Consider the following 26,845-nt stretch of genomic DNA (forward strand, 5'->3'; position numbering starts at 1 on the left):
ATAATCAACCAATCAATTTCCAAACACCTAGAAGATACTAAGGTGATAAGTAACAATCAACATGGATTTGTCAAGAATAAATCATGTCAAACCAACTTAATAGCTTTCTTTGAGAGGGTAACAAGCCTTGTGGACACAGGGGAAGCGGTAGATGTTGTATGTCTTGATTTTAGTAAGGCTTTTGATACTGTCTCTCATGATCGTCTCATAAACAAACTAGGGAAATACAACCTAGATGGAGCTACTATAAAGTGGGTGCTTTATGGAAAACCATTCCCAAAGAGTAATCATCAGTGGTTCACAGTCAAGCATATCAAGCGGAGTGCTGTACGGATTGGTCCTGAGTCTGGTTCTGTTCAATATCTTCCTAAATTATTTAGATAATGCATAAAGTTTGCAGATGATACCAAATTGGGAGATGTTGCAAGTGCTTTGGAGGATAGGATTAAAATTCAAAATTACCTGGACAAACTGGAGAAATGGTCTGAAATAAACAGGATGAAATTCAATACTGAAAAATATAAAGTACTCCACTTAGGAAGGAACAATGAATTGCACACATACAATATGGGAAATGATTGCCTAGGAAGGAGTACTGCAGAAAGGGATCTGGGGTTTATAATGGATCACAAGTTAAATCTGACTCCACAGTGTAGCACTGTAGCAAAAAGAGCAAACCTTATTCTGGGATGAATTAGCGGGAATGTTATAAACAAGACATGAGAAGTAATTCTTCCACTCTACTCTGTGATAAGATCTCAGCTGCAGTATTGTGTCCAGTTCTAGGTGCCACATTTCAGGAAGGATATGGACAAATTGGAGAAAATCCAGAGAAGAGCAACAAAAATTATTAAAAGTCTGGAAAACATGACCTATGAGGAAAGATTGAAAATATTGGGTTTATTTAGTCTGTAGAAGAGAAGACTGAAGGGGAACATGATAGCAATTTTCAAGTACATAAAATGTTGTTACAAGGAGGAAGGTGAAAAATTATTCTCGTTAATCTCTGAGGATAGGACAAGAAGCAGTGGGCTTAAATTGCAGCAAGGGAGGTTTAAGTTGGACATTAGGAAAAACTTCCTGTCAGGGTAGTTAAGCCCTAGAACACATTGCCTAGGGAGTTGTGGAATCTCTGTCATTGAAGGTTTTAAAAACAGGTTAGACAAACACCTGTCAGGGATGGTCTAGTTATTACTTAGTCCTGCCTTGAGTGCAGGGGAGAAGACTAGATGACCTCTTGAGGTCCTTTCTAGTCCTACGCTTCTATTATTCTAGTATAAAGAACATGTATTCTACTACGGTATCAATGAAATGGATGGCTGAAGATTCAGCTTGGGGGATGTGGACTCCCCAAACTAAGGACCAGACCCTGCACCCATGGGAGTCAGTTGGAGCTCTGCTACTGAACTCAACATGAGTAGGATCGAGTCTTGCCCTCAGGTGCATGGGGCCACTGACACCAGGTAGTTGCTTTCACAGGATCTGCTGCAATCATACACACATATCTGAGGGTAGGACTGAGCCCTAAGGCTCTGTATTCCTTTGATACTGCCTAAGCTGTTGTTCTTTCTTTGATTTATAAACAATGCTAATCCTAGAGCAAGTATCCCTCTCTCGATACACAGGAGCCAACATTTTCACATTTACGTGTCTACTGTCATGTCCCCAAATCCATATTTAAGAACCTACAAAATAGTGGCCTGATTTTAAGAGATACTGAGCACCCACAACTCACCCTGGAGTTAATGGGAGTTATAATTACTTAGCATCTTTGAATCTCAGGACAATTTTATTTAGATGCTTGCATATGGATCTAGGAGCCTAACTATAGGAACCCATCTTAGAAAATGGGGATCTATTGAAACAGAATGTACTTCAAAATGTTGTGTGTCTGAGCAGTAAACAGCATGCATATCTGCTTTGTGATTATGTCATTCTTTGTTACATCTGTATGCTTTCCCTTTCCTGTCTGCAATCTGGTAATAATATTAATATTAATGAGTGAAAGTAAATTTAAGCTACTCTTACAGGCCTGTGCAATTAAACAGGTACATAGAATTAACATCAAATATTAGGCTTTATTGAACAATTTTTTTCGTTGTTAGCATATCACTCTAATTTCTGGCATATATATATATATATATATATATATATAAAATTATTCGAATGTGAACAATCTGTAATTACAATAAACTTACTTTGTAGAGAAAGGGTGGTGTTGTGGTTAAGCCACATAACTGTGAGTCACAGGGCCTGGGTTTTGTTCTCAGTTCTGCCACAGACATCTTGTTTAATTTGGGCAAGTTACTTAATTGCTTTGTGCCTCCGTTTCCTCATCAAAAAGATGGGGATAGTGTTATTCATTTACCTCTGAGATGTGATGTAAAATTCAATTTCTTAAGGCATGGAAGTGCTTTGAGATCCTCTGATGTCATACAAGTTTTAAAAACAAAACAAAAAACAACCCCAGTGATCAGATCAAGGAATTTGGCAACTTCCTTCCTGAAGCTATATTAGTGTTATATTTCCTAAAGGGGTCTTTAAAATCTTTAGGATAGCTTGTAGTTGAAAAATTATGCATCTCTCTCTCTCTCTCTCTATGTATATACTAAAAGACTCGTTCGTGTTAATCTATAAATTTAGTACTTCTATATACATTCCCAGTGGTGACCCCATGGCTATCGCTTTTCATCTCAACCCGATTTTCCACCCTTTCTAAATTTCTTTAAAAAATAAAATGTCCTTTTGGCCTAAGATTTCTCAATGTACACTTATTCTATTCCTCTTCCTATGTACACCAGGCCCATTCCTGCAGTTCTTACTCTGACAAAACTCCCATAAGGATCTAATGTTATTATTAGGAGTTATTACTTACATTTAAATTAAAGAAACACCTACAGACCCCACCCAGGTCAGAGCTCCAGTAAATGACACTCTGCCTGATAAGGACTCGGCATTGCAGTACCCAACATGCATGCATGAAAGCGCGAAATCTGTATCCCCCTAGGAAATATTTACAATTAAAACATAATACATGAATCAGATCCTTTTACAGGGGTGGCCAAATTGTGGCTCACAAGCCACATGTGGCTCTTTTACCATTAAAGTGCAGCTCACAATCCCCTTTCTCCGCCTACCAGACTGGGGGGGGGGGGGGGGAGCTCAGGGCCTCTGCCTTGCAGTGGGGGGGGGGGGTAGGAGCCTCTGTCCAGTGGAGAGGGGGGTCTAGGGGCTTCAGCCCTGCAGGATGCACCTGCTGGGGCTCAGGACTTCAGCTGCAGTGGGGCTGAAGCCCCGAGCTCTGGCTCCTGGCAGGTGTGCCCCAGCTCTCGAACTTCTGAAGATTGAGAGATGCGGCTCGGAGGGCCAGTAAGTTTGGCCACCCCTTCCCTATTAATTCTCAAAGAGATTTTGTGGCAGTGACATTAGCAACCCATTTTTATAGTCCTCATTAAAGATCACAAGCAACTATTTTGTGTGTATTTGTTTTCCTCAAACCTTTCATATGAGCAGAAAGATGAATTGACACCATTCAGCATTTTCATAGTCACTGGAAAAATAGCTTCTCTCCAGGTATTCACATTGGAATAAGACACTACGCAGAAGTCTGCACGTGACACTCCAAAGATTACATTGAAAAGGTGCAACACAAAAGATTGCATTTCTAATTTAATAGATACCTTTAGATTTTTTTGTTGTTGTCAAGATTGCAGTCTGATAGTTTGCAGTATCATAGTCTGGTTTTTATATATATAAAAATAAGTAGGTAATTACAACCCACACTCACTGTGGTTTATAAAGGGATTCTTCAGCATTTATTGAAGACCTAAATGTTTCCAAGGAGAATGACTTTTTGCCAGGAAAGAAAGATGCTACCTTTAAAAAATTAATAAATGCAATATTAATAATTCTTTCTTGAAAAATATTAATAGTAAGATATTCATTTTAAATCTGAATGTAATTAGGGATTCAAGCTACTCCCTAATGAAGTGGAATTCAGTTTATTCACTAGTAAAATTTCAGGAAGGCCAGGAGCTTATTTGGTGAACTTTAATGTGCACTGCAGTGAACTCCTAGCATAAATGGCTTTGCCCTCTAGTGGCAGGAGGCCTGAATAGTAAATATACTAGTGAGTCGCATGCAGTGAAGATACTGTGAGTGCTGTACAAATTTATTACCTATACATCTTATCAGTGGTGCACCAGAATTTTAAACCACAAAGCCCTGGGCCTCTCCTACACAAAGAATATACTGTCAAGATGTGAGTGATGTTTGAACAACAACCTAAAAAAATGCCCAGCCACTGAACACAAGACAATGCACAAAACAATTAAAGTAAGTCTGAAAGAAAATTTTTTAATATAATAGTATATTAAAAAACAACAACAAACAATCAAACCTACTTTCAATGTTGTTTTCAGATATCATTACCTAGGGTTTTTTTTAAAAAAAAGAACACTGAAAAAACAGCTCCATTCAGATTCCAGAAAGAAGTGCACTTTCATGGTCACAGATGCTTCTGTCCTTGTACCCCCAAGCGCGACCCCTTCTTTTCATCCTCTTCAATTTATCCCTGTTCTGGTCCTCTCCTGGTTCCTCATCCCAGTCTCTTTGCCCAACCAGTTCCAGACTTCCCCACAAAGCTCCCCATCTGAGTCCCTCTCTTACCTCAGCGCCCACTCATAGTCTGTATCTCAGACTTCCCATACTAGTCTCTTTGTCCCAATCTTCTTGTCCAGCCAGTGTGTCTCAGCCACACCCATCGTCCCATCTCAGTCTTTCCACACTCCCCAGCTGGCTCCTACTGCCCTCGTTTTCCCCACCAGTTCCCAGTCGTTCCCCCTATTAATAGCTCCCAGTCCCCATCTCCCCTCTTCGCCCTCCTCCCCAGGATGCTCCTTGTCCAAATCCACTCTGTCTGCTGCCACTTAGGCCCAGCTATTGTTCCATTTTCATTTCAGGAAGGCTGCTTCCACCTCCTTCATGCTGGCTGGGTGCCAGCAAGGGGAGAACTGAGAACACAAGATAGCCTTTCTGCACTCAGTTCCTGAGCTTGACACTACAGTGTCCCCCAGCAGCTAGGAGGAGCTGTGCAGGAAAAGTCTTGCTTGGCCCCTGCAGCCCTGGGATGGAGAATGCTCAGTACACATGGAATTGTTCGAGAATTTAGCCAAATGCTAACACATTTCTACCCAGCATGTGTGGAGATTGAGATGAGATTTTTCAAAGGTTTATAACTTGGCCAAATTTGCGTGGATTTTCACAGGAGAAGCAAAAGGCACATTTTTGACACAACAACCACCTCCCTGCCAACTGTCAAGCCCTGGTTCCCAAGCATGGAGGTGCTATACCTTCTCAGCTAAATGGTTGTAAGAATTTTAAAATGGGCAAAACAACATATGTTTCCCTAGAAAAAACAACATATGTTTCCCATTCTCAGAAATGGCTGAACTATTTTTGCTGAAACTTTCCCAGAAAGTTCAGCCTGAGGCAGACACCTGGCATAGAAAATTACAGCCCAAATGGTTGAAGTTTGGCAATGTTATAAGCAATGAAAAACAGCTTTATAAATGAAAAATGTTGGGCAACCTGCAAGACTCCATATTTTCTGATGTAGTGGCAGAGAAAAAAAATAGTGTTAGTCTTTGAAAAATGTAAATTGTTTTAGTACTGTTAATTTGTACTGTGTACACGTTTTAATATCAGAAATGTATTAAGAAATAAATACTTTGGCCAGATCTTCAGATGGTGTAAATTGACTTAAATTAATTATACCAGCTGAGGTTTGACCACATTAATCATTAGATACTAAAATAATCATTGGGCCAGAGAAAGGGAAAGAGAGCAAGGGAATGACCCTTTAGTCTAGTGGTTAGGGCACCCACCTAGCAAGTGAGTGACCCAGACTCCAGTCCCCATGTTCCAATCACTTTCTTTATCTATCCACATGGGAACTGCTTCACAAGGAGAGACAGAGGGACCCCAACATGAGAATACAATAGTTGGAGCTCAGTAGTTGGAGCACTCACCTGAGAGTATTCAAATCCTTTCTTCCTCTCTGGCAGAGATGGGGAATTTGAATCTGGGTCGCGCATGTCTTAGGTGAGTGCTATAAAAGCTATACCGAGGGAACCATTACTCCTCCGCAGCTTTGTGGATCACAGCATTCCTGTGATTTCTTCAGTTCCTAAAATGTAGGCAGTCTGATGTTCAGCCTTTCAGTGCCTCTGTTCCTTTGTGGATCCCATCCTCAGCAACTCCACACAGGCAGACCCCTGTGCCAGTGTGGAGCCCCATTCAGGTCAACTGAGCCCAAGGGCCTGGGTGCAGGGATCCATCTATGCAGAGTCATTTTCATATGGGTATCTTTACATACATGGGTAGTCTCACTGAACTTGCCAGAAGAATTCATATGCATAAGTGTTTCCAGGATTAGAGCCTTAGGGATGATCACTAATTTTAAATAATCAGAAATCTATTTCTCAAAGCAGTCTTAAAGATCAGGAAATGATCTCTAGATATGACATATAGTCTGTGAGGGAAGGCAGGAAGGTACCATGAAAGCCATGGTTAAGAATTGCCACCAAGTTTAAAAAGTACAGTATGCATGAATTGTTACAGCTCATACATTTATGCATTGGTTTTAGATCTGCAGAAAATCACTGCAGTTCTATTACGCAAATCTGACCAAAGCTACTTGTAATGCAGGAAGCTTCTTCCAGACAGTTGCGCTTATTCTAGTTTTATTACAGTAATGTTACAATTGAAGATATCTCTCCAGCAGTCACTTGTCTTCTAGTCAATTAAAGAAATTTGTTTGCTCCACCAGCTAGGGTGACCAGATAGCAACTATGAAAAAACGGGACAGGAGGTGGGGGTGAAGGGGGGCGTAATAAGCGCCTACATAAGAAAAAGTCCCTTTAAAAACGGGACATCTGGTCACCCTACTACCAGCTAATCAGGATTCAAACAAAATCTTGTCATAGGGGAAAATCAATCTTGTTACCCTCAAATTTTTCATATTTTCTGGTTAAATAATCAATAATGTTTCTAATCCTGGTTCATATTACTGATACATTCTAGCAATATACTATTGAATTAGTTTCTTAATAGTAGCAATCAAAATACTTTCATGTATTTATAAATAACTGGGGGAATGCACTAACTGAAACATAAATCAAGTAATTATTATTAATAAAGCGTTATTTTGGTTTTAAATCCTACAGAAAGAAGTGGAAGCCATAGAATGACATTAACATTAGAAGTAGGTCACAAATGTTACATTATTAACATTGCCTCCTACTATGCTTTCCAGCCCATTGATTAAATATTGGGTGAAATCCAGAACTCAAAGTCAATGGGAGTTTTGCAATTGACATCAGTGGGGCCAGGATTTCATCCCTTAATAACTTGATTGACAATATAACAACTCAGTTTTAGGAGTTATCAAAATTCAGACCTGCTTTAATAGGAATGAGGATGAATGTGTGATAGAATACTGCAGGACATGGGCCACATCAGGTAGGTGGACTTGTTATTTGTGGCCCACATCCTGATGGAAGCTGCTTTCCTGACACTCTCATCATATACTTTAGCTGAATTGCATTACTACACTTTACATACACTGCAATCCTCCCCAGTGTAGCAGATGCATAGGATTTAACCCTTTTCATTAGTATCACTCACTTCCAGGAAAATCCTTAAAACAACCACCATTTCTATGCCAGATTCCGTTTGATACTGAAGGATTCCAGTGGCTCCATTTGCTCCAGATCTAGTTTCCTTCTCAAACAGCATAATAAAGGTGTGACACACAGGAGTGGTAGTAGGAGACAAGTCTTTATTTTCTGGTCCAGTCACCTGACATGGGTCACGGTTACTCAAAGTTAGACCAATCACACGGCAGGCGTAAGCACCTATCCATGACAGTGACTATCATTACTCCCAGCATGCTGAAATTGCCAGCTTTACTAAACAAAGAAAAAGAAGTTCAACATGCAAATAAAATCACATAGATTTTCGTTTGGATTTGTTTTCAAGTTCGGTCCATGTAGACATTTCCAGATATAGTAAGCTCTGGTTCACACATTTGCTTTAAAATCTGCATGCCCTGCTTCCAGTACTATCTCATGTTTTTGTTCAATAGCAGGATCCATTGAGCTACCTCAGCTGAGGAATAGGCCCTCTGTTTTATTTGTGACTCTTCCCAAGCAGATTCTCCCAGCTGACCTGAAGGCATCTGAGCCACTAGAATGTTCACACACTTCTGGTTTACTTCCACTAAGTACGTTACTGGGCCAATACTTACAAAGACTGTTACAAGAGTTCTCTTTACTACCCTTTTAAATATTTTCCTCTATCTCCTCCTCCTCTCTGCTCTTCAAGCAGTATAGCTGGCTTCATTAGCAAGGGCACTCAGATGTTTGGACATCTCTAGTCAAGCTTGAAAGTGTGCCCGCCTTACTATATTCCAAAGACGCCTTACAGAGAATAGAGAAGATGCATGTTCTTAAATGCTCAGAAAATGCCTCCTCACTGTGAACACGACTAACATTGAAGTTCCAGGTGGATGCTCAGTTTTTCAATCTGACAAAAGAACCAAAAGTTAAGATTTTGATGGTTTTGCTGTCTGGTTATTCTCATGTTTTGCTTAGAAGGACCTGCGTTTCCCTGAGTACAGAATCTGATCTGTACATATGTGGTGGGACTTGACTACATGTACAGCTTTGCATACTGTGTGCTGTGCTTTCAAAGTTATTCAAAACAGCAAGAGTTTTGCACCAAAAGTAGTTTCCCCTATTGTTAAATATAAGCATGTGCTTAAGTGTTTTCCTTAGTTAAGATGCTTTCCTGAATCAGGGCCTCAACTTGTCTACCCCCAAAAGTTGTACTGCTTTAACTATACCTTACTGTTAAGCAGTGTAACCCATCCCACCCAGTGGGGATGCAGAAAAATCAGTATAAAAGTATTTATACCAGTATAGCTATTCCTGTAGAGGAAGGAGAATAAACTATGCTTGTAATAATGCCCCTTTATACCAATATAACTGCATCCATACCAGAGGTTGTAATAATAATAATAAAAATCACACCCCTAACCAACATAGTTCTATCAGTACAAAAACTGTGGGTAGACCAAGTCTAAGTAAAGACTCAACTGGGGCCTTCACTAGCTGCCATAGTCTGCTATAATGTGCCATTTAGTGTTTTTTTGTGGCATACACATTTAAAATACAATTATTAATTAACACACTATAATGCATATATTTTATCACTTAAATACACCACTTACATATGACAGTTGGAAGTGTACACTAGCATCCAAACTAACCTCTTTTTTTTTTCTCTCCAAACTGATGGGAAATCTTTTGTTTAAAATATCCCACAGAATATCCTGAATCCAAGTTTCCATACAAAATGGGATTTTTAAAATCTCAGCCTGTGTTATCTATTGCATTCTGATATTTAGTCAGCAGTGGGGGCAAAACACAATAGTAATTGTGGAGTACAAAAGAGGAAACGGTTACACATATTTGGCTTTTGGATTAAATATGTTTCATGCAGAATGCTGAAAATTATGCTAATCAAAATGATGTCAGATAACAGAAATCATTTTCTGAAGATAATAATATCCTGGTGGTAACTGGGCTTTTTTTAGACAGTCTAAAATAGGAGTTTCTTTAGCTGACATATCTAGGTTAACCTGAGGCATTTCTTTCACAGCTCTTACAGCAATATATTATCTCTAAAATGGATTCTCAAGGTAATTATAATGTGAGAGTAATAGCAATAGGTTTGGCCCTCATTGTAATGGTTCAGCAAGCACTGAAGATCTCTAGTTATGCAAAAATAAAAATCAAGAGCCTGCCTGTATTGCAATTTATAATGTCATTAATTTTACATATTAATAGAAATTTCTATTTAGCTGATTGCACTCAGGGCTAAATTTGTCTAAAACAAACAGAGAAATACACCATGTAATTTAATTTAGGAGCTCATTTTCAGTGCCTGGTGTTATGATGAAGTTGCACTCTTGCAATGGTGCCTTCAAAGCACAATTTTAAAAGTACTAAAAAACGGTCTAAGATATTTTAAAATATATTCTTAAAAGTGGAATATGATGTGTATTAATAAGAAATTTGGATACAACTATTCATCATACGACATCCATTCTCGTTATAAGAAACTCATTTTCTATACCTGTGTTCCAGTTACAGATCAACTAAAAGCAACTATTTGGATCTGGTGTCTGACCCAGCTGCTGTAAAATGGCCTGGTTTCATCAATGGAGTTATGACAGTTTGTTTGAACTATGCCAGTTTACACCAGTAAGGATGTGGCCCTACAGTTTGGGAAAACCAATTGAGCAATAACAGTATTATTATTATTTAGTGGTATTATTTATTTGTATTGCAATAGCACCCAGGAGCCATCCTCATGGACCAGGAGCCCATTGCGCTAGGCACTGTCCAAACACAGAACAAAAAGCTGGTCATATTTCACAATATTTTGGTGATACAACTAATTTCATGCCCTCTTGAGAAAGGCCACAGAGTGATTTCAGTGATTTGATAGTAATGTCAATGCAAGTTTTGGTGAGAATGTAAACAGATATCAATTGAAATAAAAAATAATGATGTTATGATGCCAAGATGAAATCAAACAACAGTGTGAGTTTTTGGAATCCAGATTATAATGGCAAGACAACCAGTATGTCAGGATTACATCACTACAGTCTAGTCAAGGCATTGCTCTGTCAACATGAAATAAAATGACATCAGTTTGTCAATGGTCCACATAAGATCAAGTTATGAATCATTAGACAAAGTCTGTCCAGACCACATTAAGATATATCAGTGTGATCTCAAATGGAAGACAATGTCATTATCAAAAATAAAATTACCATAATCCTACCCTTCCAAAATACATGATGCTGAGGTTGAGATATAAGTCTAGAAAAGCAAAGAAATTCTGAGTTAAGTCTTACACAATGTCCTATGCCATCAACATAGTCCTGTTGTGCTAAGACATTGCATACAATCATCCAGCCTCAGAACAATAATTTATCCCACAGCGAAGGTATTGTTTTAATAAAAAATGGGTTCATTAGATAGGCAATAACAATTATACTTTAGTTAACTTTAATCTGTAGGAGCATCATGTTGAACAGTATTTGGCCAACCAGAATGCATAACATCTCACTATATTATAAGTGAGGGAGTGTGGTCATTGAACTGGGAGTCAGGAGACCTGCGTTCTACATCCAGTTTTGCCACTCATGTGCTTTGTGATCCGGGCAAGTCACTTCACCTCTCTGTTTCCCCTCCCACCCTTTGTCTGTCCCTTCTGCTTAGACTGTAAACATTTTGGCACAGGGACTCCATGGGCACAGGGACTCCATGGGCCTGACTCTTTACTGCCTTGCACTTTGCTTTGTCATTAACACTGGAGCAAAGTGATTGCAAAATGCTAGCCCATCAGAATTCTCCACTCAGTTCACCAGTGACAGCATTTTACACCCCTTTTGACCACATTTTGCACAGATGTAAATCACTGCACAAAAGGCAACACAATGAAGAAGCAGGTGTTGGGGACAAGATAGAAACCTCAGGATGAGAGTTTGCCTGTGCAGCTATGGCGGTCCTGAAGATTCCACAATACGTAGGCACCTCGGGCCAGAATTCGAGATCTTTGACACAGGGTAACACATAGTACAGTGCCTAGGTACAACAGGGTTGAGGTAAGTGTGCTGTGACAACTTGTTGAGAATCCATTTGCTTTCACATCTGAACCTTAAAATTACTTTAAGATACTTTATATGCTGTGTAGAGATTAAGATTCTAGTTGCATGCTGATTGTCTTCAAAGCCACATTAGTAAATACATTCTGACGCTCGAAATGCTGGAGTGAACTGTTTGGCTTTACGCAAATTCCTAGTAAGCCGTCTGTACATATTGCATTAGATTACCGATAGTTTCAACAAGCTTTTAAAGCCTGACCTAATTATTTCTTGATTTGACTTTTATTTACCAAGTCACATTTAGGATACATCACACATGGGGAACTAGTATTCCAAATACTGCAGTGTCAGTGTTATTCTGTAGTTCACATATTACCTTATGCTTTTGGGAGACCAATATTTTGGCTGCTGTGTGCAATTTGTATAAGATGCTGAGTCTCATTTTTGTTGGGACTTCAACCAGCTCCTATTTATGTACCCACAACTTTGCATGCACACTATTGCAGCAGTAACACCTGTCACGGAGGTGGCAGATTCTAACCCATGTGTGCATGTGAAAGAATTTGAATGTACAAAAACCATTTGAACAAACAATATGAAGATACACCTTAAAAACAATAATATTCTGGGAGGGCTGCAAATCCATCTATTCAAAAATCCAACCCATCTATTAAGAGCTGATCCTGCAATCCTTATTTATGTGAAACACCCATTAGCTTCCATGAGGGTTTTGCCTGAGCAACAGAGTAATCAAGTCCATGTTGATATATGTTTCCAAGTCAAGCGCTTGCAGGTTTGCACAACAATATAAAAATAAAGTCGTGGCAGAACGGATGCAAAGACTGCCACAATAACAGGGCTCTGTTTCTTCTCAGAGTGCCATAATATAATAAAAGCCCCATTTAGTTAAAACCTCAGGCAGCTAAAACAATCTAGGAATGAGTGTCATTGCATTAGAACTACACTGAGTAGAGCTTTTAAATTGTGGGCTCCATTTTTATTTTCTAAAGCATAAAAGAAAAAAGTTTCTGGCTTTCTCATATAAAAATAGGGGCTGGCCTGAAGGAGACTGTAGCAGTTGAGAATGTGAATGGAAGCTACTCAGCTAATTTCCAAGCTACACTGCAATTCAGATTGAATGGGGTGTGACCCAAAAATGGGTTGCAATGGGGTACTCAGTGCTTTGCGCCCCTCAGCTGAGAGTTGTAAAGTCTCTGGGTCTTGAACACCTGGAGCGGAGGTTGGCAATAGAGGAAGGAAGCTCACTCTTTCCTCCTGCTGCAGCCTCTGCCCACGCGCCACCCCTTCCTGCCCAGCACCCTACTCAAAAGTAGCTCCTCTGTCCCCTCCCCCATGCACAATATTCAGCGCCAACCCTCAGGGCAGTGTGTTTTACAGGTGGCCAGAAACCCCAAGAGCACCAGCCTACCTCACCCCAGCAGCACACGCCCCTAAATCCCTTTTGGATCTGTCACTCACCAAATAGCTGAAAAAAAAAATCATCCCATGACCCAAATCCCACAATCCTTTGCCACATAAGGGAGTGAGTGGTATGGTGGGTTGCAGGACAATGTTTTTTGGCTATTTTCTGGGCGGTGAACCACTGATACAGAACTAAAACACACAACCACCTTGCACCATGTTTGTCCATTAAAGATGGTGGGGGTGACCTCCTGTGAAGTGAGATGAGTATCCTAAAAATGAACATCCCCCTCAGTCTTCTACAGGATGGCATTAGTAACATTCACTTTCCTAGAGGCACCAGTGACAGGCAACTATAAACCATCATTAAAGGGGAATGTTGGGAGCACAGGTAGTTGGAAAGGAAATACAACACCATAGGAACACTGAATCTTTGAATTCATTCCCCATTTTAAAAGGCACCTCTGGCTCTTTCTTTACATAGTCCATTGTAATGGCTCAGATCAGACTTTCCTGTTTGAGGGGAATTTTGGGGAGGAAAGCTCCAAGAGGATCCTCTTGCAGAGATAACCACCTATAGTCCTGCCGGGGAGCGGGGCAGGGTTTGATCCCTCCAAAGAAAAAGCTTTGGAGCCTATCCCAAATATCTGGCAGATTCCCTGGAATCTGAATGGATGCTAGGGATCCACAAGAAACCTCGATTCCTGCGCATCAGCTTTGGCACCCATTAGAGTCCCCTCAGTCCTACTGGAGTTGAGCTACCAGAGGGTCCTCTGGCCAGGGTGGCCCATAGGATACCTGAAAGGGCTAAGCAGAAGAGAGAATACAGGTTGTGGCTTGTATTATCTTAATTGCTGAGGTTTGCAGAGCTGGAGAGGGAGAAGATCTCCCCCAACCCCATCCTGCCCACTCCTGTTCTGTCATATCCATATCTCTCCCAGCTTGGCCCTGAACCACTGAGGCCCCCATGGGGTTCAGGGTGGGGACAGTGTTGTGGAGACAATAGAGTCCCTCTTCCACACAGGCAAGAGATTTGTACATGGAGTGTCCCGTTGCCATGCACAGAGCTAGGGGCCCACAGTCAGCAACATCCCAACTCCCAGTGGCTTTTGATAACTGCTTTGATCTAAAGCCTGAGCAGCATCTGCATTTCTGTTCTCAAATACACTGAGAACCACTATACGATTTTTTTTTTCTTCTGGGACAAGAAAACACCATTAAAATATCATCTCAACAATACGGTGCATTAGCTCAACAAAATAACCCCAAATAACCCCATTAACTCATGTCACAAGTGACCATAACAATCAGGATTCTATAAATTGCTTTTTCATAGCTTCACCAAGCAGAATTATGTAAACAAAAATAAGGTAAAATGGTAAGTTAACGACTTCCAGAGCATTAACCTCATGACATCAGAAAATAAAATGAACAGGAATATTTGAATCCTACTATGCACCTTAAATACAAATCATACCATTGCCATATAAAATAATTAATTTGGTGAGAATACCCACTGAAGTGATCACTGATTAATTTGAACATTACAGGTAAATTTTCAGTCAAGTCTCTAGCCACCCTTTATATCTACATGCTCAAAATTAATTATGCACATATTTGTGCCTACATATTGCAGATGCAAAAAAAAAAACCACCAAGACATTTGTGTGCACCCTTTAAATAGTCTAACATCTGTTTGTACAGGGCTTCAAATGGGTTTTTTGGGGTCCATATGCTATGCTGGCTTTAGAACTGCTGTACACTGGGGGCATACTGCAAAGCTACCTAATTCATGGGAGCAACTGGGCTTACACTTAAAGGGCATAGTTATGTGCAGATGCCATTTTGCACATGCACAGGTGGAAGCTGAGGGCTAAAACTTGGTCCTTAACATTAAATGTAATAGTTTCCAGTGATTTGGGGAAGTATTCCATGATACTCATTGATTGCACTACCATTCTAGGTTAACTTATGAAGAACATTTGACATTAATGCTTGATTCCATTAAAATGAGTTTTAAAAAGAACTTGCTTTGGAGATAGAAAACATCACAAATACTTCTGCTCATGCCTACATAACTTTATTGATCTCGGCATAGCCTCCAAAAGGAGCTACAAAATTGCAAACAAATATTAAATCAAAAACTTTAATTGCCATGAGAATAGATTAGATTTGTACCATTTACTTTTTTCTCACTGGTATGGACCTCTGCTATGCATTTCCGCATTCTTATTAGAATTATTAACCAAAATAGACAATCAGAATTGTAATGCTTCATATATTTTCTAAACGCAATGAGCAATTTTTCTGGATTGCCTTTTCTTATTTTTCCCTCTTTTGGTTTATTCTACAGTAAAGCCAAAGGTGGTTGTCATCATCATTTTGTCATGCAATAATCAGGCCCTGAAGTTCACAAATAAATTCGGCAATTCATACAGGGTCCTTTGTAAGAGCTTGATCCATGGTATCCAATCCAAAAACCTTCCCTTTCCTGATTTAACAATAGCTTCCCTGGGTAGACAAGTCCTTAATTACACTTGGTTCATATTTCTGAGGTTTTCTTTCCAACTATAACAGCTAGAAGCTTACTCTTTTTTTTTTTTAAATTAAAGCTGAGATTCTGGAGAACAAGGTAGTGGTTTCAGAGAGGTGCTTGTATAGCATCCGGTGCATACCAGTTGCTTCCAAGCCCTGGTCGTTAGATATTGGAATTCTGGTGTCTAATGTCCAAGTCAAACAAAGCTGATAGAAAATGAATTCATTCGCATTATGACTGATTTTCCCACACACAGGACTCACGGAGAGTCCAATATAAAAATCAGTGAGCAACATCTTGAAGTGAGAGAGAGTTGAATCTGTATGGTCTGTGTGAAAACTGAGTAGGGATTTCAGGAGTCGGTCAAATAGTTTGGTTTTTTTTAATTGTTACAAGACTACAGGAGCACAATATTCCACTCAAAAGCATGGGTGAAGGGTAAAACCTGCTCCCAAACACATCTTTCAGAGTGGATCCCACCTCTACTGATTTTTATTCCTGCAGCGTGCCCCATATGCTATGTCACAATAACGGATGTTATTTTCTGAGATGCTCGTGATATGAATCAGAAGTTTCATCTTTTTACCATTTATTTCAACTAATATTTCCCGTGATAGGGCATCAATATCCTCAACTGTTGTCATTCCAACCTGAGTTTCTGATCTTCCAATTTTGGCAGTTACCTTGCGCACCTATACACCAACATGTGATGGATTCTTTAAAAAATTCATTTTATTGCCTTGCTTTCTGAGTCTCTGAGCCTGCTTATAAATTGCACCATTGATAGCATTTTGGTTTCTTCAAAAGCAACTGAGGATCACTGCCTGAGAGTCAACAAAATTATGCAATTAAAGATGCTTCTCCCGTGTTCTAAAAAAATTCATTCAGAAAACAAGGAGAGATTCTCCCCTGCACTGAGCTACTTTGCACAATGCCACACTGGACTGTAAAGCCAACAGAGTTGGCCACAGTGTGGCTCCTATGCCATCTCTCCCACCAGCCAGAAGAGGGGACATTCCTAGAGGTAAAGGGGGCATAGCCAGTGCTTTCCTACATACTGCTAATCTCTGTGTACCATACCAGAACCTTCAGGCCACTGGCAGTCAGCATAATTTAGAGCAGTCTTTAGGTTGATCTAATTTACAATGGAGAAACCAGTCCAGTACACAGATAACCCAGGAGTGTGGTAGTGCAAAAATGGCTTAAAGTGACCTTTGTGCGCACAACACCCCATTCTAAGTTGTGCTACGCATTCAGTCACAACCAAAGGTAAGATTGCAGAGAGGGAAAGGTGATGGCATTTTTCCAAGCTCCACCCACAAAATAAGCTCTGCGATGTGAGTCACCAAAACTGGATGCTGGTAACTGTAAATGTCTCAGACATAATAGTGTGTGCTCCCCTCACTGGGACTTCAATAAGCCTGTGACCTTCCCTAAGCTCTCTATCTTGGCTTCTTCTTGATTGGGGGAAAAATTAGTAGTATTTCCCAAATGCCATCCACTTGTGGCATCCAAGTGAGCTGTCACTCACAGTACACCATGCAGCTCTGTGAGCCTCCCTCTAATTTCTTGCACGAGGAATGAAATAGTTAACTGTTGACATTTCAATTACATGGCTGGGCAGCTGAGTTAATGAATGGGGCAAGTCACACTTCTCAGTCAGAGCTATTGTTCCAGGCTCGCTGCAGACTCAAGCACACTTCTCTGCATCAGGGCTTATCTACACCGGGAAATAACCTGTAATTGCTCAGAGTGGAATTATTATTAATTAATAAGTATGATTTATAATACTTGTGTGTAATTATTATTAATTTTAATTCTTGTGGAATAGCTATTCTATACTAGCTCCTCATGTGAGCACTATGAGTGCCTTTGTGTGGCTTAGTTTAATCCATTTTGGATTAAGTGCAGAATAAGTTTCCTCATGGAGAACTAGTGCAGAATCGCTATTGCACTTTAAATCCACAGCCTAGCTTATTTCACAATTGCTTCCCTTCATAGACAAGTCCTTAGCTACACTTGGTTCATATTTATGAGGTTTTTCTTTTCAAACTATAACAGGTAGAAGTTCACTTTTTTTAAATGAAAAAAAAGCTTTAAAAGTTTTTTTAAAAGCTGAGATTCTGGAGAACAAAGTGGTTTCAGAGAGGTGTTGTATGGCATACGGTGAGTACAGGTTGTTTCCAAGCCCTGGGCATTGGATATTAGATTTTGGTGTCTAATACCCAAGTTAAACAAAGCTGGTAGAAAATGAATTCATTTTCATTCTGACTGATTTTCCCACACATAGAACTCACAGAGAGTCAAGTCAACGAGCCAAACCTTGAAGCGAGAGTGAGTGTAGTCTGAGTAAAAACTGAGTAGGGATTTCAGGAGTTGACCAAATTGGTTTTGTTTTGTTTTGCTTTAATAGTTACAAGACTACAGAGAGTACATATTATTTCAGTCCTGTGTCAATACTTGTCACCAGAGTGAACACACTACAAACAGCACCCATTCTCAATACAGTTAGAGGAGGATACATTGGATGCAATCTATGGGCTTCAATTCACTGTCCAGCCCTGTCTCCGCTGCTGCGTGCTAAGCAAAGTGCTGGTCCTGAGTTGACTCTTACAAGCTGGTGTGTATTGTGGGCAAGGGGCTGAACACTACAGGGATAGCTCAAAGTATTCCGGGGCTGATGTGGGGCTGTTGCTACCTGTACAGACAGAGCAAGGCCTGCAGGGCCAGGAAGATAGTGCTTATGTTGCCAGAGGGTGGTGGTTCAGGGAGCTGACCCACAGCAGGCACAGACAAGACCGCTTCACGCTAAGGGGAAGGTGGTGGTGAGATGCCACACCACCCTGGGTACCATCACACCCATATCCTTCTTCCTCCCTCTTCATTCCTGGTGGATGTTATGGTTTCATTTCTCTGTCAAGTCCATTATTGACATAGGGAGATCTGCAGGACAGAAGCCAGTCTCTTGTGCTCTCTTTCCAGCACCAAGCACACTTTCAGATGCTACAAAAAGATGAATAATGCTGCTAAGGAAATAGTCCCTTTATAAATCACCAGTGATTTTAAAACAATATTGTGAGTTGCCTATAATATTGTCCTAAAAGAATGAGAAAGTACAAAATGTGAGCCAAATACAGATATTAACCTTTCCATGTGCTTCTGTTATGTTTAAATCCATCAGAAATCAATTACAATTATGATCATATAATCCCTGTTTCATTTGACAATAAGGGTGCAGCACATTTTTGTGGATTACAAAAAGAATTACCGGCTAAAAGAGGACTCTGAGTTTGGCATTCAAAGGAATAACACAGCCCTCACACTGACAGTATTTCTATTACAAAGCAAAAGGGCCCAGCACATCAAAGTCAGTATAAACAAAGTTAACCTTCAGAATGTAACAGTGTTTTTGTCAATGAAATCCCTGAGAAATCAATATAAATGTGGTTATAGTATACCACAGTGATATGAACCTTGTGTATCTTGCATTTCATGCTTCATCTAATCTTATCTCTTACCTTTCGGCCTAGCAGTCTTTTCCAAAGCAGACAATAAAATTGGATTCAGGTTCAATAACTAGAATTCATCCCGGAAGGCTGACTATTTGACAAGCCGGAGAGCAGAGATGTGGGGAAGGAAGTGGACTGTGTTGTGAGTTGTGCTTTGTGACCACTAAGAAATAGCACAGTGGTAGTGCACTAGTGTCTGGCCCTTTGAGATGTCAATACCACAGAGCACTGATTGTCTAGGGAGTGATGGAAGAACTCCACGAAGGGCCCTGATGGGTTATTATTTATGGACCAGATTCAGCAAAGGGACAAGGAATAGATATTTGACAAATGAAAATATGTCAATGAATAAATAGCATTTATATTCCTTATTAGTCTGCTTTCAAATGTAAACAAATAGCCCAAATGATTAATAGGAAACTTTCTGTGGGCTATGTTGTGACATAACAGTCTTCCCTGACTATAAGGCAATGAGCATGCAATGAATTGTGACTTTGTCCCAATTTGTTCCGTGGTTTCTCTGCTTTCTCCTAACAGGCAGTAATTAGTTGCTGGTTTATACCAGTAGCCAATTATTTATTCCTCCACATCAGTTCATGGCACTGGCTGGTGTGCTATGGGGAGAGGGGTGGCAGAGCCATTCCTCCCCTCTTCACAAATCCCACCATCACCACTTGCACAGAACAGAAGGCCCCCATGCAGCCCCACACTGTGATCTGCAATGCAAGAGACTTTTCAACCTTCTTCACACAACCATGCAGGTCAAGAGTTCCATATTAATAGAAAGTCAGCATACATGCACGTAACAGCCCACTTTGAGAAAACAGACAGTGGGCACTAGATTATATTCAGAACATTTCAAATGCTGATAAACGGACGTCATTTAATCACTAAGTCTAGGATTTTTGAAGGAGTCTATGGGAGTTAGGCACACCATTTCCACTGAGTTTCCATGGGATTTAGGCAATTAAGTCCCTTAGGTTCCTTTGAAATTCCCAGCATATTTTTTATCTTCATATTTATCCCTTTGATTAACCTAACCCAATGGTCCAAAGAAACTGCACTCCATTAGATACATGTCTGTAGTGACCAGGACAGTCATGCCTAAGAGTTAGAATCAGGAACCAGAGACAGAGTCGGGTGCCAAGCCAAAGTCAGCATCAGGGACCTGAAGAGAAAGCAGGAAACTGGGAACAGACAGGGATCTGAGATAAGGAGGACTGGAACAGGCTGGAAGGCAGGGCTCTGCAGTCAGGCAGGTAGGCAGGGTCCATAGTAGCCCTCCAGTGATTCGTCTAGTTGTTCAATTTCCTGAGCCTCTTTCTGGCTTAAGAGCGTCCCAGCCAATTGATGGGAGGGGGAGAGAGCTGGACATCTCCACTAATCAGGAACTTCATGGGCAAGGCCCTTTGTTAGCTAGTGCTTCACTAGCCCCCTTCTTGAAGAATTTGACTGTGCTGCTGGGTAGCAACAGTCTATGCATAGCAACAGTCTATGCATAGCCGGGAAACCCACAGGCCTAGGTTCAAGGCTTATGAGCCCTCATGCTGTCTTAGTAAAGTACACCAAAATTTGCTATTTTATAAATTTATTTTGCATCGTAACATTATCCAAGTGATTTTCCAGCCCTTCAATATTGCTTTTAACAGCAAAATTGACTATCCTATTCATGTTTGTCATTGGCAATGCTGAAAATAGGCTAACATTCAAAAACCATGTGTCAGGCCCCCAGAAATCATGAAATTAGCTTAAAAATTATATTTAAAAAAAATATAATAATTGTCTGGTTTCTCTGCCTTGAGTGTACACTTGGGTTCATGTTTACAAGCTTTTCTCCACAACCCTGAGGGCTAAAAATTACTTTTATTAAAATGAAAGCTGAGTGAGAGTCTCATGTAATTTCATGACTCCCAGTCCTGGGGACTGAAGAAAAAGCACCAAATATCATGAAACTCCCAAGTAAATCAGAAGAGCTGGAACACTGCTTTCCCCTTCCCCATACATTGACTGATTTCTGGAGCACCTGTTTCTGGGCAGAGTGTCCAGAAAGCTCAAAAATATTAAAAGTAAAATTAAATTGTAACTCAGCCTAGAGATACTAGACATTTTCCTAAACAAACTAGACAAAAGGGAATAATCCAAAGAGGAAGAGCTGGTGGGAAAGGAGGGGCCAGAATGGGCAGAGATACAGCATCCTAAATAGAAGCAGATTGAGGGCAGCAACAGAGGGATTCTTCACTGAGGGAATTCCATAGATAGGATCCCTGATCCAGGTAATTTTGCTGATGGTCCAGTTGAGCTACAGCCTTGGAATTCAAGAACAATCTGTTTCATGTCAGTTGCCTGACATGCCTGAGAGGGAAACAGAGTGAGATGAGTACACAGGTAACTCAGACTCAAAGAGTGGTTAAAGCAAACTGAAGCAGGATGGGAAGTTCTCACTGCACCAGTTCAGGAGAAGGGGGATCAGTTCAGGAAGCTGTTTACCTGAGCCAGGGAGAGGAGGGGACGCTTCCAGTACTGCCAACCCCAAATGCTCAAAATTATGAATCAAGCCCCTAAAATCGTGAAATTGACTTTAAATTATTTTTTTAAATAATAAATTTGGCAATAAATTTTAGTTGCTTTCTGAGCCTTCAGGTTGCACACAGGTCATGTTTTCTCTACAACCATGAGAACAAGAAACTTACTTTAAAATAAATTTGAAAGCTGGGATTCTGATATATTCAGATGATTCCAGGAGCCAAGGTATTAAGAAATACACAAGACTCCCAGTCAAATTGGGAGAGTTGGCAAGGCTGAGCTCCCCTCTGCTTTTAGCCAATGGGTGGCAGCAGTGTGCCCCTGCTCCCCCCGACTAATACTAGATCTAGACAATTAAAGGCTTTATATGTAATTGAAACTATAAGTCTGAAAAGGTTCTATTGCCCTCATTGGTCAATATCATTTTTTACTAGTCATTTCCTTATCAAAGCTTATTGTAATCCCAAGATTAACATCATTTACTACAGAAGTAGTTAACAGTTATGTGCACAATATGTGACTGAATGAGGATCCGCATAATTAGCAAAGCCAGTTGTAAAACTGACCCTGGAAAATACGCCTTCTTATAATCATCATTTTCTTTACAAGTTTTAAAGAATCAACAAAAAGAGCCATCACTTTTGTGTATATATATTTCAGTTAACACATGATTTTTTATGATAAAATGATAAATGATGAAATGATATAGTCGAAAATCTTAACCAAATGTTGATAGCTAATCACGGTCATTATGACAAATGGAGGAAGATAATTGGCATTCAGAGTGAATGAGTGGATGTCACTTGCAGTATCATATTCTTCTGTGATCTGAATTTAGAATGTGGTTGTAGGAAGGGAGGATTCATTCATAGGCTTTGAATGCAAACAGGAAACTCATCTTACTGGGAGAGCGATTATATGAAATTAGCTGTCACCACCCAAATGTTGCTCAGGCAGCAATTTCTGTAGTTAAAGAAGAGGCTAAACATAATAGTCTCTCTCAATTATGATAGCTCATAAAAAAAAAAAATCACATGAAAGCTGAAAGTACAATATTATTAAGATAGCACTAACACTTTTTCAGCACTCCTCCCCTCACCCCACCTCTTTTCCACAAAGGGCATTTTGCATTGTGACACATTATATCAAATTATGTTCTTATCTGTTCTATGAAATATAAAACCGATGAGACATTAGGCACAGAAAAACTTAGTTATCCAATTGTCTGAACCATATCCAAAGTCAATGAAAAAAGTCCTGTGGACTTTAAATCATGCCCATCTTTCTTCCCATCTCCTTCAATTTCAAAATTCAGAACAAATAAAATTAAATTTAAAAAAACCCTCCCCCAACTTTTGAGTTCGCACCTACCCAATTGCTAAAATATGCTCATTATCTTTACTCTAATTCTCATAAATTGTAATGTTCGGTATCATCTACCACTTAAAGCATTTTGCAGGATTTTCCACCAAACTGAATCACTACTGTTATTGAATCTCTTCCTTCCCCTTCACTAAATTAAAGGATGGTTCTTAAATTCTATATCCGGTGTGGACTGGTAAAGTAGTTTAAAAACAAAAAACAAAACAAAACAAAAAAAAACACCACAGGGTTTTGGCAAATACATGTTAAATAGGTACCTGATTTGAATGTAATGGTGAAGAATCAAAAAGGGTTTGCTATATGGCATTTCACCTGAAAAATAAAGTGAGTTATTGTTTCTTACACAGTCATAAGCACTGTGTCTCCAAATATATGGTTTTACCAAAATGCTCTTTGAATAAAAAACCTGCTTTTCCACGAAGGATGGTTCAGTGGTGAGGCAGCTAACTTAAGACTTAGGAGACTCAGGTACAATTCTCTGTTCTGCCACAAACAGCCCATGTGACTTGAGCAAGTCACATAGGTTACATCTATACTATGAGCTAGGGGTATGATTCCCCTGCTCGCATACACATATGCGCACTAGCTCTCAACAAGCTAGCGCGAGTGGTGGCAATGGAGGCGTGGCTGAGCTGTGCCGAATACATATCCACTGGTTTCTGGTGGGTATGTATTCAGTCCAGCTTAGCTGTGCTTTCGTTGCCTCTACCCATGCTACTGTGCATACTGCTATTTATACTTCCGCTAGCCCAATGAGAGCTTGCGCAAGTACATATACACAAGCGGGGGAATTACATCCTTCGCTCATAGTGTAGACATAGCCTGAGGGCCTATACACACTTGCACCTACTTCAGTATAACTTAACTCACTCAGGGGGTAAAAAAGCCACCCGCTGAGCAGCGTAAGTTACACCAACCTAAGCACAGTGTGGACAGCGCTATGTTGCGGGAGAAGCTCTCTCTCTGACATAGCTAGTGGAGTAATGATGCCGATGGAAGAGCTCTCTCCCACTGGCATAGAGTGGCTGCACTAGCAGTGCTATAATGACACAGCTACATGGGCACAGCTGCACTGCTGTAGCGATTCTAGTGTAGACTAGCCCTTAGCCTCAGTTCCCTATCTGTATAATAGTCTAATAGCATTTCCCTACCTCACAGGGTTGTTGTGAGGGTAGATACATTTAAGAGGTTGTGAGGAGCTCAGATACTACAGTAATGCTGACCAAAGTACCTAAAACAGAAAGACCTTTCCTGTAATATGCTATATTATCTGTATGTTTGGCTGATGGTGCTGTAGTGGCCTCTAGGATCTGGCAGGATTATTCAAGCCAATTTACAACTCTGGCTGAAGGTCTTTCTAGGGCAAAGAGTGACTAAATCAATGCAAGTCAGAGCATGGTACTTGTATAGCCCGGTAAATTATCTGAATTCTGTCACTGCCCAGGATGAAAAAGGAGGACCACCCCCAAGGTGCTTTTAGTGCAGCTATAGTACTAAGAGGAATGAGAGCAGAGCACGACATTCTTATCTCTTAAACCATGTTCTGTAGATGACAAGGTGGCAGGACAAAGACTTTCTGATTGTTTTAAATGCTTTTAGAAATTGCAAATATTAAATACCTGGCAAAGTTAAAAACAAGAGTCAGGATTACTAGGATACCTAATTCATACACACATACAATATTTTGTAGCCCTGATCCAGCAAATCACTTCAGAGTGCTTAATTTTAAGCATGTGAATCGTCAATGAGACTCTTCATTTTCTTAAAGTTAAGCATGTGCTTAGGTGCTTTGCTGGATTGGGGCCTAACCGAATAGGTGTTATCCTGCAATGTTAAAACGTGTCACCATTTTAAATGCAGGGAATCATTTGCAGGATTCCATATGCTAACAAGTGATTCTAGTGTAAATGTCATTTGGACATAAAAAATTCTTTTTCAGATGTGAATATCATAATGATGGAATGTTCCCAACAACTGCCTTAATTCCAAAGATTGCTCCCAGTGCAAGATAGTTACTTTAACACAGCAGCAGTGCAAAAAATGTTTCTCAAGTCCTTTTTTCTGCATTTGATAATCTTTTCCATAATACTGTTTGATCTAAATATTGATTGGGATTCTTGTCTTTACAGTTTTTTTGTATGTAACTGAATTCTTTCACCATCTGTAAACGGAACCACAAAGGACTTGCCAACCTCAGTATGCAGACAGTTAGATCTCTTAGTGCAACTTTGTGCTGGGGTATTTGGCGATCAGTATGGGTTAATATGAAGCATACAGTAGGTCATGTGTGCTTTGGGTGGATTGATTGGTGTCCCATGATCAAGATCTATAAGTTGCCCCTAAGCAGTAGTCTACTGAATACTGATTTGAGACCTGGCCCTGAAAACTGCTGAACTTGTGCATCCCTAATTGCCGTTGCCTTTCATGAGAGCTGAGGGCCCTCAGTCCCTCAGAGCAAATGCTCAAACTCCTTGAGTACAAAATGTCAGAAAGAGCAAGCAACATGCATATGAAGGCCTGAGTGGACGTTTTATATATCTATTGATTTCTATTAATTATTTTAAATTTAATATGTCAAATCCATCACTGGTATAGCTTCATTGATTTGATGCAGTGACATCCAGATTGAATTTGTGCTTATGTCAATTATAACAACATCAGTAATAGTTATATTTTAGGGCATGTTTTCATATTCCAGAGGCTAACTTGTACCTGCCTCTGTGTGTGCAATTAAATCTCATTCTAAGAGGCACTTCTCTATGCAAATGTGGGTTTTGAAGAGACACATGCATGCATGCTCTTTTTGAAGGCACATGTGTGCATGCACTTTTTGTATCCTGTAAGAGTGGATGGGAGGCAAATTTTCAAACCCGGGATGCTCAGCATTTGCCTCCCATCCACTCTTACTGGATACATTTGTACAGTATGGACCAGTGGATATGGCACTGGACTACTATTCAGAAGATGTGGGTTCTAGTCCTGGCTTTGCTACTGGCCTGCTGGGTAACCTTGAGCAAGCCACTTAACCCTCTCTGTGTCTCTATTTCCTCATTCATAAATTGTGGATAATGACACTTACCTCCTTCCTAAAGTATTTTAAGATGTATGGATAAAAAACAGCTATATATTATTATTATTAGCCCAAGTGGGCTCCAATCCTTGACTGGGGCCTGTGAGCCCTACAGTAATACAAATTATAAATAATGGTAATTAATGTGCATTTCATATATAGATTGGTTTACACTGGAACCAGATGTGGGAGCTAACAAATCAATTCAATAGGACAGGAGGTTAAAACCTTTTTGGTTTGGCGTATTAAGGGTATTATTTCTAAAGAGTTTTGCTGAGACTCTTGTTATGAATTATCCATATTTCTGGGGGGGGTTATAATTATTTGGATGACATTTGTATCAGACAACGCCTTTAGTAGCCAGTGGCAATCCATGAACCAGAACTTCAGAGATCTTGATGAGATTTTGGAGGATTTGGAGGAACTGTAAAATTTGTGAGAGTGTCACTTGCCTCTGGCTGCAGAGAGAGAGAGAGAGAGACTGGATTATGGCACTATTCCAATATTAAATCCTCAGCAATCCTCAGCTCATGTATGTCAGAGAGACCCAGAGGGCATTGGATCTGAAGTTAAGACCATGTTGTAGGAGACCTGGGGGTCAGAAGCAGTCTGGACAGTACAGGGTGTCTGACATTCACATACTATTAAAGATTCCCATATTC

The 26,845-nt window shown here is 40.1% G+C and overlaps 1 protein-coding gene across 1 annotated transcript in view; it reads left to right on the forward strand.

The window, feature by feature from the left end:
• STMN2 (stathmin 2) overlaps window positions 1-26,845 on the forward strand; it is a 57,575-nt gene that overhangs the window by 6,024 nt on the left and 24,706 nt on the right. The window lies entirely within an intron of this gene.

Source organism: Trachemys scripta, chromosome 2, assembly GCF_013100865.1.
Source record: "Trachemys scripta elegans isolate TJP31775 chromosome 2, CAS_Tse_1.0, whole genome shotgun sequence".
Lineage (NCBI taxonomy): Eukaryota > Metazoa > Chordata > Testudines > Emydidae > Trachemys > Trachemys scripta.